The sequence below is a fragment of the Odocoileus virginianus genome, chromosome 21, assembly GCF_023699985.2.
Source record: "Odocoileus virginianus isolate 20LAN1187 ecotype Illinois chromosome 21, Ovbor_1.2, whole genome shotgun sequence".
Taxonomy (NCBI): domain Eukaryota; kingdom Metazoa; phylum Chordata; class Mammalia; order Artiodactyla; family Cervidae; genus Odocoileus; species Odocoileus virginianus.
The window spans coordinates 6,071,146-6,087,797 of record NC_069694.1 but is presented as its reverse complement, the minus strand read 5'-3'; the positions used below and the strand labels follow the sequence as shown (position 1 = coordinate 6,087,797).

Below are 16,652 nucleotides of genomic sequence, written 5' to 3'. Positions count from 1 at the left end.
ACGAACACTTTCAGAATTCAAAGAATGCAGATGTGGAGGCCCCTATCCTGTCTCCAGTTCACTGGTCCGACCCCTGCAAAAACCAGATGGATGCTGGAAGACCCCAAGTATGCGTAGCTGCCTCTCAGGTGTGGTATCTCGGCTAGAACAAATTAACACGGCCTCAGGTATGTGGTGCTCAGTCACTGATTTGACAAACATGTGTTTTTCTATTCCAGTCCAAAAAAGAAGCACAGAAACGGTTTGCACTCACATAGAACTGGCAACAATACATACTTATGGTTTAGCTTCAGGGCTACGCTTCCTCATCTTCCATCATAATAAATATACTGTGAAGAGGTCTAGGAAGACTTTGTGCACACTCCAGAGGACATCACACTGACCCATTACAGTGACAATATTACGTTGACAAGGCCAGATGACCACAAGATGCTGGCATGCTTAAAGCCTTGATGAGCTTCTGACGTGGTGCCTTTACCAACAGAGACCAACCAGTCACATGGTGGCAGAATGTGGACCACACTGAACCCCTTCCATCCTGAGGGTGCCAGGAGCTCATGTTAATAGAAACAAACATGTTCGACGGGAGTGGCTTGGTATTTTACGCTGACAAGTCTTCACTGAACATCACTACCTGAGGACTTACGGGTGGCTTGATTTCTCCTGGCATGGGGACAGCAGGCCAGGAGACCCAGGAAATGTGGGAGGGAGGTCAAAACTGCGGGACCCACTGGTTGTGCTCCAGCCCACACCTGGAAGCTGACGGCCTGGTGGAGCATTCACAGGGCCCAGCCAGACAGCACAGCTGACACCTGAGAGGTACAAAGACCTCTCTTGTCCCGAAGGGCAAACAGTTCTGCAGGGTGGTCCATGACCCCAGCTTCTCCTCTGTGCATCAGGCCGAGTCAGACTTTACCTGAGACCACATCCTTGCCTGGTTCTTTCCCTTTCCTTCTTTCTTTCTTTTTCTTGAGACATGAGAGATCTTAGTTCCCCAACCAGGGATTGAACCCTTGCTCCCTGCCGTGGAAGAGTGGAGTCTTAACCATTGGACTGCCAGGGATGCCCCTCTTTCCCTTTGTTTATCTTGCTTCCTTCCCTCCTTGAAAAGCTTTTCCTGGAGAAATGCTTTTCCATCAACAAATTATGGTGCACTGAATTCCTTTTCCTGGCTCTGCTCTTTTAGAACCCAACATAAGACAACCTCCCCACTCCCATCAGAAAATGCTCTTGAGAGAGGCAGCATCAGGAAATGAAATCATGCCTGCTCAGGTGACTAAAGAGGCTGAATTCCTGCTCTAGACAAAGGATCTGCCTTCATCAGTTCTTTCTAACTAAACAGATCCTGAGGCCTGGGAGCCAGTCTGTTTCTCTATCTGAGTTTTTACACTCTGGGAACACAGAACCACATTCTAGGAGTTGTTGATAATCATAGATAAACCCACATCCTCCTGGAGTGACAAATGTCACTAGAAAATTTGGGGTAAATATTTTACATTATGTACATGTATTATGAGGGCTTTCCTGGTGGCTCAGATGGTAAAGAATCTGTCTGCAATATAGGAGACCTGGGTTTGATCCCTGCGTCAGGAAGATCCCCTGGAGAAAGGAATGGCAACCCACCCCAGTATTCTTGCCTGGAGAATTCCATGTACAGAGGAGCCTGGCGGGCTATGGTCCATGGGTCACATAGAGACAGACACGAGTGAGCAACTAACATTTCCACTTTTGTGTATTATGAAGTAGAGTACAAGATGGGCAAAAATTTTAGATGTAACAGATGACCTTAAAAGGCATGTCTCTCCTGAAGCAGGCAATGAGGCCCCCCCTCCATGTCCAGGTTCCTTCTCTATGGGGGTGCTGAGGTGGGAAAGTTTGATGCAGGTCAGAGAGTCTGATGAGCAGAGCTGGTGAGGGCTACTTTCAGCAAGGGGCTTCCCTTGTGGCTCAGCTGGTAAAGAATCCACCTGCCATGTGGAAGACCTGGGTCCCTGGGTTGGGAAGATCCCCCGGAGATGGGAAAGGCTACCCACTCCAGTATTCTGCCCTGAATTCCATGGACTGTACAGTCCATGGGGTCACAAAGAGTCAGCAACGACTGAGCAAGGTTCACTTTCCACGAGAGAAGGAAACAGCCTTCAATCCTCAGATCAAGGCAAGAAAAGGAAAGGAACTGGAGTTCCACCAAACCAAGTTACGTTTCTATTCCTTCCCTTTATCATGACTAACATGCTCAAGGGCTTCTTATTTGCTCAGCACTTTACAAGCATAAGCTTATTTAATCCCAGCGATATTCTGTGAGGTGGGTACTGTGAGCAGCCTCAATTTACATGTGGGAAAAGGGAAGTTCAGCCAGGTGAAATCACCAGCAGGGGAACTGGAAAATATGTGGGTTTTGGCATCCACCTCCACATGCTGTGTCTTCTCCACTCTTTGTGCTGAGAATGTGGGACATATAAAAATAGAGAGAGCCAGGAACTTGATATTTTCCAGGATAAAATGTCACTCACTGAACTCAAAACGGGATGAAATCCTGCCTGAATTAGAACATTTCATTTCCTATCTTTTACCCTAATGATCACTTGATATTTCTGTTCTCTCAGTTTTATATTTTTCAGTTGGGTATTTTAAATGGAAAACTTTGACTTCTTTCTCTTGCCCTGCTGTATTTAGTTCTATCTTATCATCTGCATCAATTTTGCCCTGGATATAACCTCTTAGGCCTGGTATATTATGTAAAAATAAAGATAAGTTTGAAAATACTAGAGATAAGAATAAACACGCTTCACAAGTCTAGAGGTCATAAAGAATCTCTGCATAAAGGTAATATTTTATTTCTTTCTTAAAAATTTGCCAGGTTCAATGTATACTTTTCATCTGCCTGTGAAAAAAAGATTTAAATGCTGTTTCAGATCTCATAAATACAATCTCAAACTTATAACCTCAAATCTTACAGGAGAAAGGATGGAGGGTTGACTTGTTTCTCCCTCATCAATATCATTTTTAAAAAATGGTTCAGTACTTTCTTCCTACTCTGCTGAGTTGCTGGGCATAAATCCAGGAATATGAGGCATATCTAGCTAGACTCCAAAGATGATTTCTATTCCTTTCCGGCTTGCAGTTTTATAAGCCAGTCTCATGTATCAATTAATGTTCATATTGATATATTTCCCCAGAGTATTCTAGCTTGCATTTGTGATATGGGAGCTGCTGTCACAGTTTCTTGTATCTCCTTAAATAATTTGCCCTGGTGGATACAGAACATTATTTTTTTCATAGGTAAGTTAGCCAAGATCCTCAGAAATTTTCTCAAAACATATGGCTTCTAACATTTAAGTTTACATGCATACAGTACAATAGTTACACACAATTAAAATCAATTTTAAACAGATGATTTAAAACACTATGAAGTACAGATGGCCAGGAGGCACGTGAAAAGATGCTCAGCATTACTAATTATCAGAGAAATGCAAATCAGAACTACAATGAGGTATCACCTCACACGGGTCAGAATGGCCCTCATCAAAAAGTCTACAAATGATAAATGCTGGAGAGTGTGTGGAGAAAAGGGAACGCTCTGACACTGTCAGTAGGAATGTAAACTGGTATAGCCACTATGAAGAACAGTCTGGAAGTGTATATATACACACACACAATGGGATAGTATGGCTGAGTCCCTTCCTTGTTCATCTGAAACTAACAATTAACAATTGTTAATCGGGTATACCCCAATACAAAATAAAAAGTTAAAAAAAGAATGAAAAACGTCATTTGCAGCAACATGCACGAAACTAGAAACCACCATACAAGTGAAATAAGTCAGACAGAGAAGGACAGAAATCTCATGATGTTGCTCACGTGTAGAATCCAAAAGAAAACAAGATACAAATGAATTTCTTTCCAAAACAGAAAGAGACTCACAAACACAGAAAACAAATGTACAGTTACCAAAGGGAAAAGGGGGTGAAGAAAGGGATAAATTAGGAGGCTAGGATTAACATATATACACTACTATGTATAAAATAGATAACCATCAAGGACTTAGCTCAGGGAACTATACTCAGCATTAGGTAATAATCTATAGAGGAAAAGAATATGAAAAAGAATATATCTATATATGAATTGCTGTGCTGTATACTCAAAGCTTGGGTTTCCCCAGTGGCTTAGCAGTCAAGAATCTGCCTACAATGCAGGAGATGCAGGAGACATAGGTTTGATCCCCGGGAAGATTCCCTGCAGGAAAACATGGCAACTCATTCCAGTGTTTTCGCCTGGAAAATCCCATCAACAGAGCAGCACAGTGGGCTACAATCCATGGGGTCGCAAAGAGTCAGACAGCACATACACACACCTGAAACTTACATGATATTATAAATCAATTATACTTCAACAAAAATTTTAAAACATCACTTGGAAGCGTTCTGACAAGCGTTCAATAATTTCAATACATTTTTCATGGTATCTTCTTATTGCTTATTATATAAATTCTTCTCCATCTTTTTAAGCTTGTTTTTGATACATAGACAACTCCTAAACTACTAACTAAACTTTGCAGATACTAACACTTATGTGATCTCTTAGATACAAAGACATCACATAAGCCTAATAAATATAAATAAAGAATAAATATAAATATATTAATTGGAAACCAGGCTGTAACTATGTGGCAGTTTTAGATAATCACCAACCAAGCATCTTGTTTGGAGTTCCACGCATTACTCTGGCAGTCTAGGCCTCTTAGAATAGAAAGTAGTGGTAACAAAAGTGATGATGAAGATTCACTGCAAATGAATACTCTGAAGAGTAAAACTGGAGGGGAGAAAAAAGAAAGGAAGGAGGAAAAAGGAGCAGAAAAGGGAGGGAGGGATGAAACGGGAAGGACCCAAGCTACAAGCAGGTCCCTTTAATCTCAGTTCAGGTATCTTCTAAAGAGGACAGCAATTCAAGGAAAATCAAAGGCAGTTTCTAGAGAAATAGATTTCTTTGTTCTGACAAGTTGAAAGATGCTGTGTTGAAGGGAGCTTTTGCCAAGACATACCACATTGGATTTTCTGTCCAAGGCCATCATCAAGGTCAAGCTAATGGCCAGGACTTCTGAAAAATGCGGTCTTAGTGAAATCTAAAAGGAGACTTAATGCTCTTTCCAATAGCCACATAAATCAAGAGGCATGTGGCACAGTGGGTTTTTGCCCTACTTTGACCACTCATTGGTATTATAACTCTCGGCAATTCATATAACCATCTGGAGCTTCACTTTTTACATGCTGAGGTGACAAGCAGGCATGGGGTGAATTCCAGGTCCACCTCTCATTACTCTGTGATTTTAGGAAAGTTATGTAACTTCTATGAATTGATTTCTTCAGCCATAAGATGTGAATAAAACATAAAGAAATGGTTCAGAAGTAGCCTGACCAAAAAAAAAAAGTACATAATGTATGATTCTATTTATATAAAGCTGTAGAAAATGCCAACTGATCTACAGTGACAGAAAGCAGATCAATGGTTGTTTGAGGAGCTAGGAAGCAGGGAAAGATGGGGAACAGAGAGAACTCTGAGTTGGTAGACCTGCCTGTGATCTTGACTTGGTGATGGTTTCACCAGTGTACATGTATGCCAGAACATCAAGTTACACATTAAACATTGTGGACATTTACCATTTGTCAATTATACCTCAAGAAAGCTATTTTTTTTAAAGGGCAAGAGGGTTAAATGAGACAGTATGTACAAAACAATTAGCTCAGCATGTGGTACAAGTAAAAGTCTCCAGAAATATGAGTTCCCTTCTCCACTGATGTCAGAGGGCCATTTAAAATGGTACTGTACCCCATAAACATCCACCATTTCTATCAACACTGAAATCTTTCCAGAAGTTTTGCAGCCAGATAAATATTTTCAAAGAAAAATAGGGGACAACATGAAAATAACTCTGTGACTTTTTTAGGACATTATTTCTGTGGCTTTCTTTCAAACATTTATTAGAAGCATATTTTTATTGTTGGAATCACATTGGATGTAAGACTTGCATGCTACTTTGCACTCCCTGTTTTATAGTAAAATGTCTTGTATGTTGTTTTCAATGACTGCCTTGTAATTTTTTTCAGTGGTAAGAATTCTGGATATGTTTTGAAGACAGTGGCTAGGATTTGCTGACAGATTGAGTTGGGGCATGAGAGAAAGAGAACTCAGAGATGAGGCTGAGGTTTCTGGCAGGAGCCAGAAGTTCTGTGAAGTTTCTGGGATGTGGAAGAGTGTGAAAAGGACAGATTTGAGGAGAGGATGAGGAATTTGGTTTTGGACAATTTAGGTATTAAATATCAACATGGAGATGTGGAATGGATAGTTGGACTTAAGAGGGGAGGTCTGGTTGGAGATAAAAATTTGGGAGTCTTCAGTAGGAAAATGGGTTTTAAGGCTTTAGGGCTGAATGAGTTCTTCAAGGGCATGAGATAAATAACTGAAGAGGTTCAACTGCTGAGTCATGGGGGCCATCTAGAGTCAGAGATCTTGGAGCCGAACAGGAATCAGCAAAGGAGACAGAAAAGGAGTGGCAATGAGGAGAGAGGAAATCCCAGAGAGCTGGTTGTCCACATGTTTCAACAGAGAATGCTGCTAGACATTCAAGTAAGAGGTGGGGAGAAAAAATCATTCTTGAAGTAAGGAATGGCTGTACCAAGGTCAATTTTGGTGGAGTTTTATGAGCCAACCTATTATTGGAATGGATTCCAAAGTTCACGGTAAATAGAAGTTTCTCCAAAGAAGAATAAGCACATGAAAAGATGCTCAACACTAGCTGGTCTCAGGGAAAGACACATCAAAATTACAATGAGATACCACCTTACGTCTGAGGATGGCTGCAATCAACACGGAAATAAGTGTTGGTGAAGATATGGAGAATCACTTTTATAAACGGGTACATTTTCAGACATTCTTACACTGTCATTTTCCCTGATATATCAGCTAGCATTCCCTCTTTTATTTTCCCAGGAATGGTTAATGTAAGAATAGAATGATCTTTTCCACAAATATTTGGTAAGACTCACCATAAAAGCATTTAAGTCTGGGAGTCTGTGTATTTCTTCTTGGAAAGATTTAAAATGGCAGATTTATTTGGGTTCACAATACAGTTTTCTATTTTTTTTTCTAGGTATTTGAAAATTTTCTCTGTTTTGAAATATATTGGCATAAAATTGTTCACAGTAGTATACCCTCTCTTTTAAATTTATAACGTATATGTGATTCCCACTCTACATCCTTAATATTGTCTTTTTGTGCATTATCTCTTTGACCCCCATAATCCAGATGATTTTATTACTCTTTTAAAAGCTTTGGGGTTAGGATTAGGGTTAGGGTTTTGGTGACTTCTACTGTATTTTCCTATATCATCTATTTCTGCTCCTTATTACTTACTTTCTTCTACTTGCCTTGAGGCTATTTTGTTGTTCTTTTTCTAACTTCTCAGTTGGATGCCTAGCTCACTACTTTTCCACATTTCTTCTTTTCTAATATAAGCATTTAATGTGATGAATTTTCTTCAAACATTACCTTCATTGCATCTCCTAAATTTTGACATTAAATTTTTATGATTGCTTAGTTCTAAATATTTTCAAATTTCAAGGATGACTTTGACCCATGATTTACTAAAGAGTGTGCATTTAATTTCCAAAGTTAATTTTAAAACTCTCCCTTGTCATTTTAGTATTCGTATTTGAATTAATTGCATTGCAATTAGAAAACGTGGTCTGCATGATACTGATTCTTTAAAATCTGTTGACTCATGCTTTATGACTCGGCATTTAATCAATGTTTGTAAAGGTTCCACAAATGCTTGAGAAGAACACACATTTTAAAATTGTTGGGTGCAGAGTTTTACATACATCCATTAGATTAAGACTATTTATTGTGGTATTTAATTTTGCTTTTTAATCTTCTATATGTCACAAACTCAGGTGAGCTGGGGGAGACACAGACAGAGAGAGACAGGGAGAGAGGGAGAGGAGAGAGCTGCTAGGCGTCAGAGTGGCTGATGAAAATAAGCCAAAAATAAGAGAGGTAAGCCTTTAACCCCTTCAGGCTTTGGTACAAGCAAGTGGATAAACTGGACCAAGCGCAGTCTCCTCCGGTTCTGGTCCACGGCAGCTGGGTCAGTGCCGATGTGGGGATCATCCCACTGCTGATGGAGCCCTAGAACAAAAGCCTCCAATAGGCTTATGGCCCCTGGGGTCAGGGCTGAGGGAGGAAGGAAGGGTATGACATGGAAACTGCTGAGTTAGCCTAAGCAAGAGTGTCTGTGAGCGTTCCCCTCTGCTCCCCATGAGGAGGCCTCAACCCAGGCACCCAAAGACCTCTGCCCAAGGCTTAGATAAAGGCTTAGAGATAAAGGCTCAGGTGTAGGAATGCAAATATGCGAAAGAACACGATCAGCCAGAGGCGCCCTAGTCCTTGACTAGGAGTCCTAGTCCTTGAGACTCCGCTCAGAGGCTGCAATAAACACACTGGCTTTGCCCCAAGTCTGGTGGAGGATGGCACGCTTCCCCAAGAGGCCTGCCAGGCAAAGCCTTGGTAACAACTGCCTGTGGTCAGACCTGCAAAATCAAACCAGATACTATACTCACTCTCCGCTAGCCCTCCAGGTGGCTCAGTGATAAAGAGTCTGCCCACAATGCAGGAGACAGGGGACACACAGGTTCGATGCCCGTGTTGGGAAGATCCCTTGGGGTAGGAGGTGGCAAACCACTTCAGTATTCTTGCCTGGAAAATACCATTGACACAGGAGCCTGGCGGGCTTCAGTCCACGGGGTTACAAAGAGTTGGGCACGACTGAGCACACACACATACTCCTCACTATATTGTCAGCTGGACATAAATAACTGAGGAAGGGGAGTTCATGGTAATCGTGGATTTATCTACTTTCCCCTGTAGTTCTATCAATTTTTGTTTTACACATCTGAGGCCACTTTATTAGGAGCATGCATCTTTGCAATTGCTGTATCTTCCTGCTGAATTTAATAATCATAATGATAACCTTTATCTCTAATCATGCTATGTCTTAGCAATACATTATGCTATTAATAAAGTTACACTAGGTTTCATTGGTTAATAATTTTGCTGGAAATCTTTCCCTTCCTTTCACTTTTGATCTTGCCATATCCTTAGGCTTTAGATATGTCTCTTAAAAATGACACATATTTAGATTTTAAAAACCTAATTTGATCAAACACCTAAGTTTCGTCCATTTATATTTAATATGATTTTCAAATTGGGGCTTTTTTCTATTTTTATATCTTACCTGTTATTCCTATTTATCTTGGATTTTCCATGTTTTTTTCCCTCATATTTTGCTTGTTGGGGGCAACATATTATTTTAATCCCTTGTGTCAGACCATCTACTGGATCATTTTCTTTCATTTATCTCTAATTACTTGGATTTATGTGCTTTTTAAAATTTTCTTTATTAATTTCCTTTGAGATGTTACCATGACTAAATAACTTACCAAAGCCTAACAAATAATTTCTTAACCTCTGCCAGAACAATAAAGAAGCTTTGAATACTTTCATTCTCCTTGCATTTGTCACATCATACAATTATACAAAATAGAATTTTAGCACTATTCTATTTATTGATATTTAGATTTACATGTATGCTATTATTTTTTAATACTGTTTTTTGAAAGACAGGTTTTATTTATTTATTTTTGGTCACATAGTGTGGCATGTGGGATCTTAGTTCCCAGATCAGGGATCAAACCTGCACCCCCTGAAATGAAAGTTCAGAGTCTCAACCATTGAACCACCAGGAAAGTCCCCCACTGAGGATCTCAGACCATCTACTGGGTCATTTTCTTTTTTCTTTTATTACATCCTTTAGAAGTTTATTTTGTATGAGTCTCAAAGTAGTAAACTCAGCTTATGTTAATACATACATTTTTTTCACCTTGGCTTCCCTGTGGCTCAGCGGGTAAAGAATCTGCCTACGATACGGGAGACCTGGATTTGATCCCTGGGTTGGGAAGATCCCCTGGGGAAGGAAAAGGCTACCCACTCCAGTATTCTGGCCTGGAGAATTCCACGGACTGTATAGTCCATGGGGTCACAAAGAGTTGGACATGACTGAGTGACTTTCACTTTCACTTTTCACCTTTGTTTTTGAAACACAGTTTTGCTGAGTAAGTTCAAGGATGACAGTCATTCTCTCTCAGCACTTTGGAGTTAAGTATTATTTCAGTGCTTCCTGGTTTTCTTGGTTGAAGAGACTGATGTCATTTTCATTTATGCTTTCTTTGTGGGCGATTAAAAAATTTCTCTTTGTTCCTTCTTGAGATACAATGTGGATTTCTTTTTACTTTTCCTTCTTGAGATACAGTGTGCTTCCCACTCTCCTTAATTGATTGGGGTGCTCTTACTGATAGGTGTGAGGTTCAGTTTTGGTCAGTTTTCACAAGGGCAGGTTTCAAGACGTAGGGGCTCTTGATAAAAGTTTGGCAGCTGATAAAAAGAAACAAGGAGAGTATATGCTTCTGGCATCATAGATGACCTACGCCCTTCCAGTGAAGGTCTACTGATACATTACGTAGGAAACACTATATGAAATACTGCTGATCTCATACGAGGCAAAGGAGTTCTCCAAGAACAGCTTCCCTTCCTCCTCTTTGCCCTCAACAATCCCCCAGAAGAGTATAGATTTGAGCTGGAGTCTAAGAGAGCCGTATGGAGTTGGGGCTAAAACAGTGGGCATCCAGGTTAGAAAGCAGAGGAGGATAAATTTCAGTAGGAACAGGGTTTGCTACACAAAGCCTGAGTATCAGAAGGAATATATGGAGAAATGAAACTGTAAATTTCTTAGAGTATTGAATTTATGTACGAATTGAGGGTTTTTGTTTTCATTCCTTCATATTCTTAGGCCACTGAAACTAAATGTCCAGGTAAAACCAAGACACTAGACATCTATAAATTGATGTATTCACTCAAAAGTTTCTGGAAAAAATGCCTGGTTAGGTCTTAAAACTCAGCAGTATTCTTGAGAAGGTATTTCTTCTTGGTATATTTATAGATATAAATTTTTTCTGCTTAGCATATTCCTCATATGCTAATCTCATGGTAAAAGGATGTATGTAACAAACAGCTCTGAAGCATCCTTCATAAACCACTTTTAACAGATAAATCTTATTTATTATATCCGAGCCACATAAAACAGGCCTAATGGCTAAAGTTAAGGAATTAGGGGCTTCCCTGGAGGCTCAGTGATGAAGAATCTGCCTGTCAATGCAGGAGATGCAGGTTCGATCCCTGATCCGAGAAGAGCCCACATGTTGCAGAGAAACTAAGCCCCTGATCCACGGCTATTGAGCCCGCGCTCGAGAGCCCAGGAGCTGCAGCTGCTGAAGCCCTGCCACCCCACAGCCCATGCTCCACAAGAGAAGCCACGCAATGGGAAGCCTGTGCGCTGCAACCAGAGCGGCCCCCGCTCGCCGCAACTAGAGAACAGCCAGCTCAGCAAGGAGGGCACGGCGCAGCCTAAAGTAAAGTAAAACCAGTATAATAATAATAAAGTTAAGGAATTAGAGATGAAACTATAGTTAGCCCAGGCTTTTACAGGATTTGGACTATATGTCTTTCATTTTCTGCTGTCCGAGTTCCGTGGGATGCTAGGATTGGGAGAAATCGTAGTGTTCATGTAATTTTAGTGTGTTTTTTTTTTTTGCTCATTTTACTGTTGAGGAAACTGGGATGCAAAGAAGTTAATTAAACAGTTAATTAAACTATTTACATGTCTGATGGCTGATCTAAGCCCACCAAAGCCACCTGATTCCAATTTCATAGCTCCGCAAGAAACAGTAGCTGAGGAACCGGAGGGCATGGTCTGTTTCACTGGTCCTGAGGTCCTCGTGTTCTCCGCTACCACGTGCTAGCTGTGTCTTATTACTCCTAAGTACTAAAGCCCTTCCTCTATACCTTAAGAACATAGGCATTTGTTTGTCACTGTGGACAGTGCATGCTGCGAGCTCTCCTGAACACAAACTGATCACGAAGAGCTTGATGAAAAAAGAAGACACCAGTGTTTCCTTGTGTCTAAGATACACTTGTTTTTCATATTTACACATTTTTGAAAAGAGAGATGCCTGACAACTGATAAATACATCTGATGCACTGGATCCCGCCTCCCTCTCGAATGAAGCTTTATCTTAAAATTGATGATGTTTAAAAGCCCAGAATGCATGGTCTATGCCTTATGGCTATTATCTGCTAACCTCAACCCCCAACCCAGGTAAGCCTAGTATGGTGACTGACACATAGTAGGTGCTCAAGAAAACCTGCGTTGAATGAATATGACTCTATGAAGGAAGGTATAATTCAGTGAGGACATGCATGCTCCTCTCTCATGTTTCTCTCCTTTTGGACACACTTATGAATACAGAGTTAGGGAACTGCTTTTAGGAAACAGGAGGAAACCTGATTTTACCATAAGGACTAACTGCAGTAACGTCTTTGCATTATATAAAATTCTATTGTGTTATTTTTAACTTTAAAATATCTGGATGTCAGAACCTTGCTTAAACATTATTGACAGAGGAATTGCTAAGTAAGTTTAAAAAAAGGTTGAGGCAGTACTCTGTCAATAATTTATGTGCTAATTATAAATTCAAACTAAACTCTTAGACCTCAAAGTGAGCCATGCTTTTCAGAGAGTTGGGTGGCTTGCTCCGGCCCTGACACTGTGGAAATTAGTTAAGTTCCTTCTCAGAGGCTGATCTTCATGCTTACTATGGCTAAGGCTGTAAGGCTAGCCCTTAGAAGGAAGTAAGCAGGAGAGTTGAACATGCACAGGTTTTTAAACCAAATGAAGTTGGGTTGCAACCCAGAGTCACTTAGTAGTTGTGTGACTTCTAGCAATTGCAGCCTCTCCAAGGCCTCAGTTTATTTACCTGAAAAATCTATGTAGAAATATGAACATCAGAGGGTTGGCCTGAGGATTCAATGGGGATGACAAATACAATGTCCATTGTATAACAAAAAGAGCGAGTGCTCTTCCTATCATCTCCCTCCTTGGGTAACTTCTGACTTCAGTCGGAAATACCCACTTCTCAAAATATTTGGGGAGTACTGTTCCAGGGCGCAAGTCACGTGCCTTCATAAAGACAAGGTGTACTCTACCCCTTCAACTTCCCCCGTGGCGCTAGTGGTAAAGAGCCTGCCTGCCAATGCAGGTTAGATAGAAGAGACACGGCTTTGACCCCTGGGCTGGGAAGATTCCCGGGAGGAGGAAAGAGCAACCCACTCCGGTATCCTTGCCTGTAGAATCCCACGGACAGAGGAGCCTGGGGGACCACAGTCCATGGGTTGAAAAGAGCCGGACACGACTGACGACTTTCACTTTCGACTAACCATTCCACTTTCACAAGAACATACAGCTTTTATGATGTGCCTTAAAACAATTAACTGTTCCATGTTCGTGATTCACCTAAAATCACTTCATGTACCGCTACTGACACGACTGCAGTATACCACGCAGGAGTCCAAAACTCCTGTAGGTATTTTAGACAGAATGGGATTTAACACAGGGAAATACCTGTTTACAAAACCACTGGGAGTGCTGAAAGACTGACCTTAGGGGGGAGCCTTCAGGATTGACTTCCGTACACTCTAGAACTGTTCTACCAAGATCATTTGAATATTTGTCTTATTAGTGATCAAAATTAAAGAGAGGTTATTTTTTAAAGGCTCCATCCCAAATCTTCATTGTTGCTAAAAACAAAAACCACTTATAAAAATCCTACTTCTGGTGAATCAGAAATGTCATCTTTAGTTATGAAGGACAACTTATTCACTCACTGATTTTATTTTTCTACCTATAACAGGTCTGTTCCATGTTTACGCTGCATGTTTAATTGATTTTTAAACATATTTTTCCTTCTCATCTTTGTCTATTAACTTTTAATGATTATAAACAAAATGTTGTGGACTTATTTTTCACTTGATATTTTCCAATTACATACTTTTAAAACCACAGAATCAAAAACAAGTGACTATCTATAAAGGCCAACTGTACGGTGATGATTGATGCGCAGAGCTTCATACATATCCCCATTATATTTTTAACAGCTTTGCCAAGATATATTCACCCATTGAAAGTTTTTTGGTATATTCATAGGGAGTACAACCATTTCGTACAACCAAAAATCTCTATCAAATTTCACCATTTTCTTTTAACTTATTTCTCTTAGCCTCACAGTTCTGCTATTTAGATTGCTTGTTCTTTTTTTTTTTTTTTTAGATTGCTTATTCTTGCTTGCATGTGAGCACTCTCTCTCGGCTCCAGTAAAACTGCACAAGATGGGGTCAGAACGATTCCCAGGTGGCTGCAGGCTGAGACTACTCCATTCAGCAGTACTTCCTTTTTTAAAGGTAAAGTAACTTAAATAAGCTATACAACCACTTCAACTACAATGTCAAGGGATGGCAACTCAGGCAGTGTGAAGAAGGAAGACACTGAGCAGGGTTCTACCAGTCCACGTGGCAAAAGTCCAAAGAAAAGGAGGTAAGTACCGGTGGACGTCACTTGTTCCAGATGCAGCCATTCTATTTTTCCTAAGAGTTCGTTAATTACGAGTCTGAGAATTTGGCTAACTACTGATACTAAATCTCCAGAGCTAAACATATTCTCCCTTTATCATCGCTGTTTGTTTTTTAAAGATCAGAATACAGTTTGTTCATGTCCAGCCTATGGCATCTTCTTGTAGGCAGGGAGCTGTTTTATTCATGGCTCTGATGCTTCCTGACACATGGTAGGGCCCTGATATATATATATTTGTTGAATAAATAAATTAATGAATGAAAACCTTTAATAAAGATTCCTCAAAACGTTATCATTACTTCTTTTACTATCTACTTTGGTAATAACTGTCATCTGCTAACTTGTATGGGTCCATCAGCCTTATCTTAAATGTCGCCTCCTTTGGGAAGCCCTCCTGATTCCCTAGGCTAAGTGCTCCTGAGCTCAACTTCCTCCCACACCCCTCTTATTAACTGATAAGAGCTCCATGTCAGAAGCTACTTTGTTCACCTATGTATCCCCATCACACAGTAGGTGCTTAATCAGTGCTTGCTGAAAAAAATGATGTAAATTGGGATGTAATTTGTCCTGTCTTAAAGGCAAGAATGAATTTAATGTAGTCAACTATTCTTGTACTACTATTCATCTGTCCTGACTTTCAAGTCTTTTTTTTTAAGAAGCAACTTTATTGAGGCATAATTTACATACAATAACATTCATCCATTAAGTTCTTCTTACAAATATCTTTTCCTCTCTTATTACCCATGTGAAGGTAATTTTTTCTGATGGCAAAAATGGGAAGAAAATAGAAGTGGAATGTAGTAGAGTTTTGGATAGAGAATGGATTCCTTGAGCCCAGTTTACCAGGGTTTACTTCTCAGTCTTCCCTTTGAATTGTGATCTTAAAGGAAATTACCCTCCCCAAGCCATGGATTCTGAGCTGTAAAACTGCACTAAGAGTTTCTTCACTGTCTCCTCTAAGGGTTAAGTGAGATGACATGCAAAAAATCAGATCCACTGTAAAGGTTAAAAAAACTGTAAAAAAAAGAAAAAAAAAAAAAGGCAGATTCCCCTCCCTTCTCTCGCATCTTTTAACCTTGAATTCCCTAAATGGTAAGTCTGTTCTTTCACCATTATCATTGTTTTGTTCTGAGTATAAATGAAAAAATACCCAATCTTCTTGTTTCCTTACTATTCAGCAAGCCCTACTTCATTCTGAGGTTAAGCTTTCCTGTACTATTCTTACAGATTTTGTTCCACTTTTTATTCATTCTTAGGCATATGTAGTCTCCATCTTTTGAATATGCTGGTAGAAAAACCCAAACCCCACTTGAGATCATTAAAGAACAGTGGTTTCTTTAGCTGCCATTACCTTTCTTCTTCTACTGTATCATGAACTTAACATTTTATTTTCAAAGCCTCCCATTCCTTGAAAGAAAAAAGTGCTTTTCCTTTTACAGCCTCTCGTCTTCAAATCATACCTGTCTTTTCACTGGATCTGTTTTCTAAAGGCTCCGACAGCCTGCCTTCTCTCTGTCTTGTATTACAGTCACATTCTCCCGTCTCTAACCGCTTCCCCAAGACCAACCAATTCCTCCCTGGGAATCACATTACATCAGCATTACTAATGCAATAAATGCTATATTACAGACTATGTTTTCTTCTAGGCAGTCAATTAAAAACGAATCTCAGTGCTTGTTTGATTTAACATGGAGGATGAATTCTTTAAGGTCAAATGCAAACTGCGACTAGATTTGGAAGACATATTTATATTCATATTAAATATATACCTGTTGAGTTTGTTTTTTTTCTCAATGCTTCAGAGACTCTAAGCTTTCAGGTAATTGGGATGGTCGAAAGCGTGGTTTTCCAGAAACTTCGCAAAAAATTAGACTGCATCAAAAGGACTGCTCCACACATGCAAGAAACACCTACCAACAAAATCCATCTTCACAACCACCAGATTATCTCACCAGCAAGTGAGACTGCAAGGTTTGGGGGCTAGGCCGTACCACTTCGCGCTGCGCATGGGGGGATTCGTGCCCATTTGGCTGCGACTGACCGCTCCCCCTCGCTTGGTTTTGCCTTTGCTCCCCCTGCGCAG

At 40.2% G+C, this 16,652-nt stretch overlaps 1 protein-coding gene across 1 annotated transcript in view; it reads right to left on the bottom strand.

Moving 5' to 3' along the window:
• The window catches only part of APBB2 (amyloid beta precursor protein binding family B member 2), a 405,670-nt gene extending 389,176 nt beyond the window's left edge, over window positions 1-16,494 (bottom strand). Inside the window, exon 1 of the mRNA XM_070451963.1 lies at window positions 16,339-16,494. The gene's annotated coding sequence lies outside the window, so the exon portion shown is untranslated. The remainder of the gene's footprint in view (window positions 1-16,338) is intronic.
• Window positions 16,495-16,652: the final 158 nt, after the last annotated feature.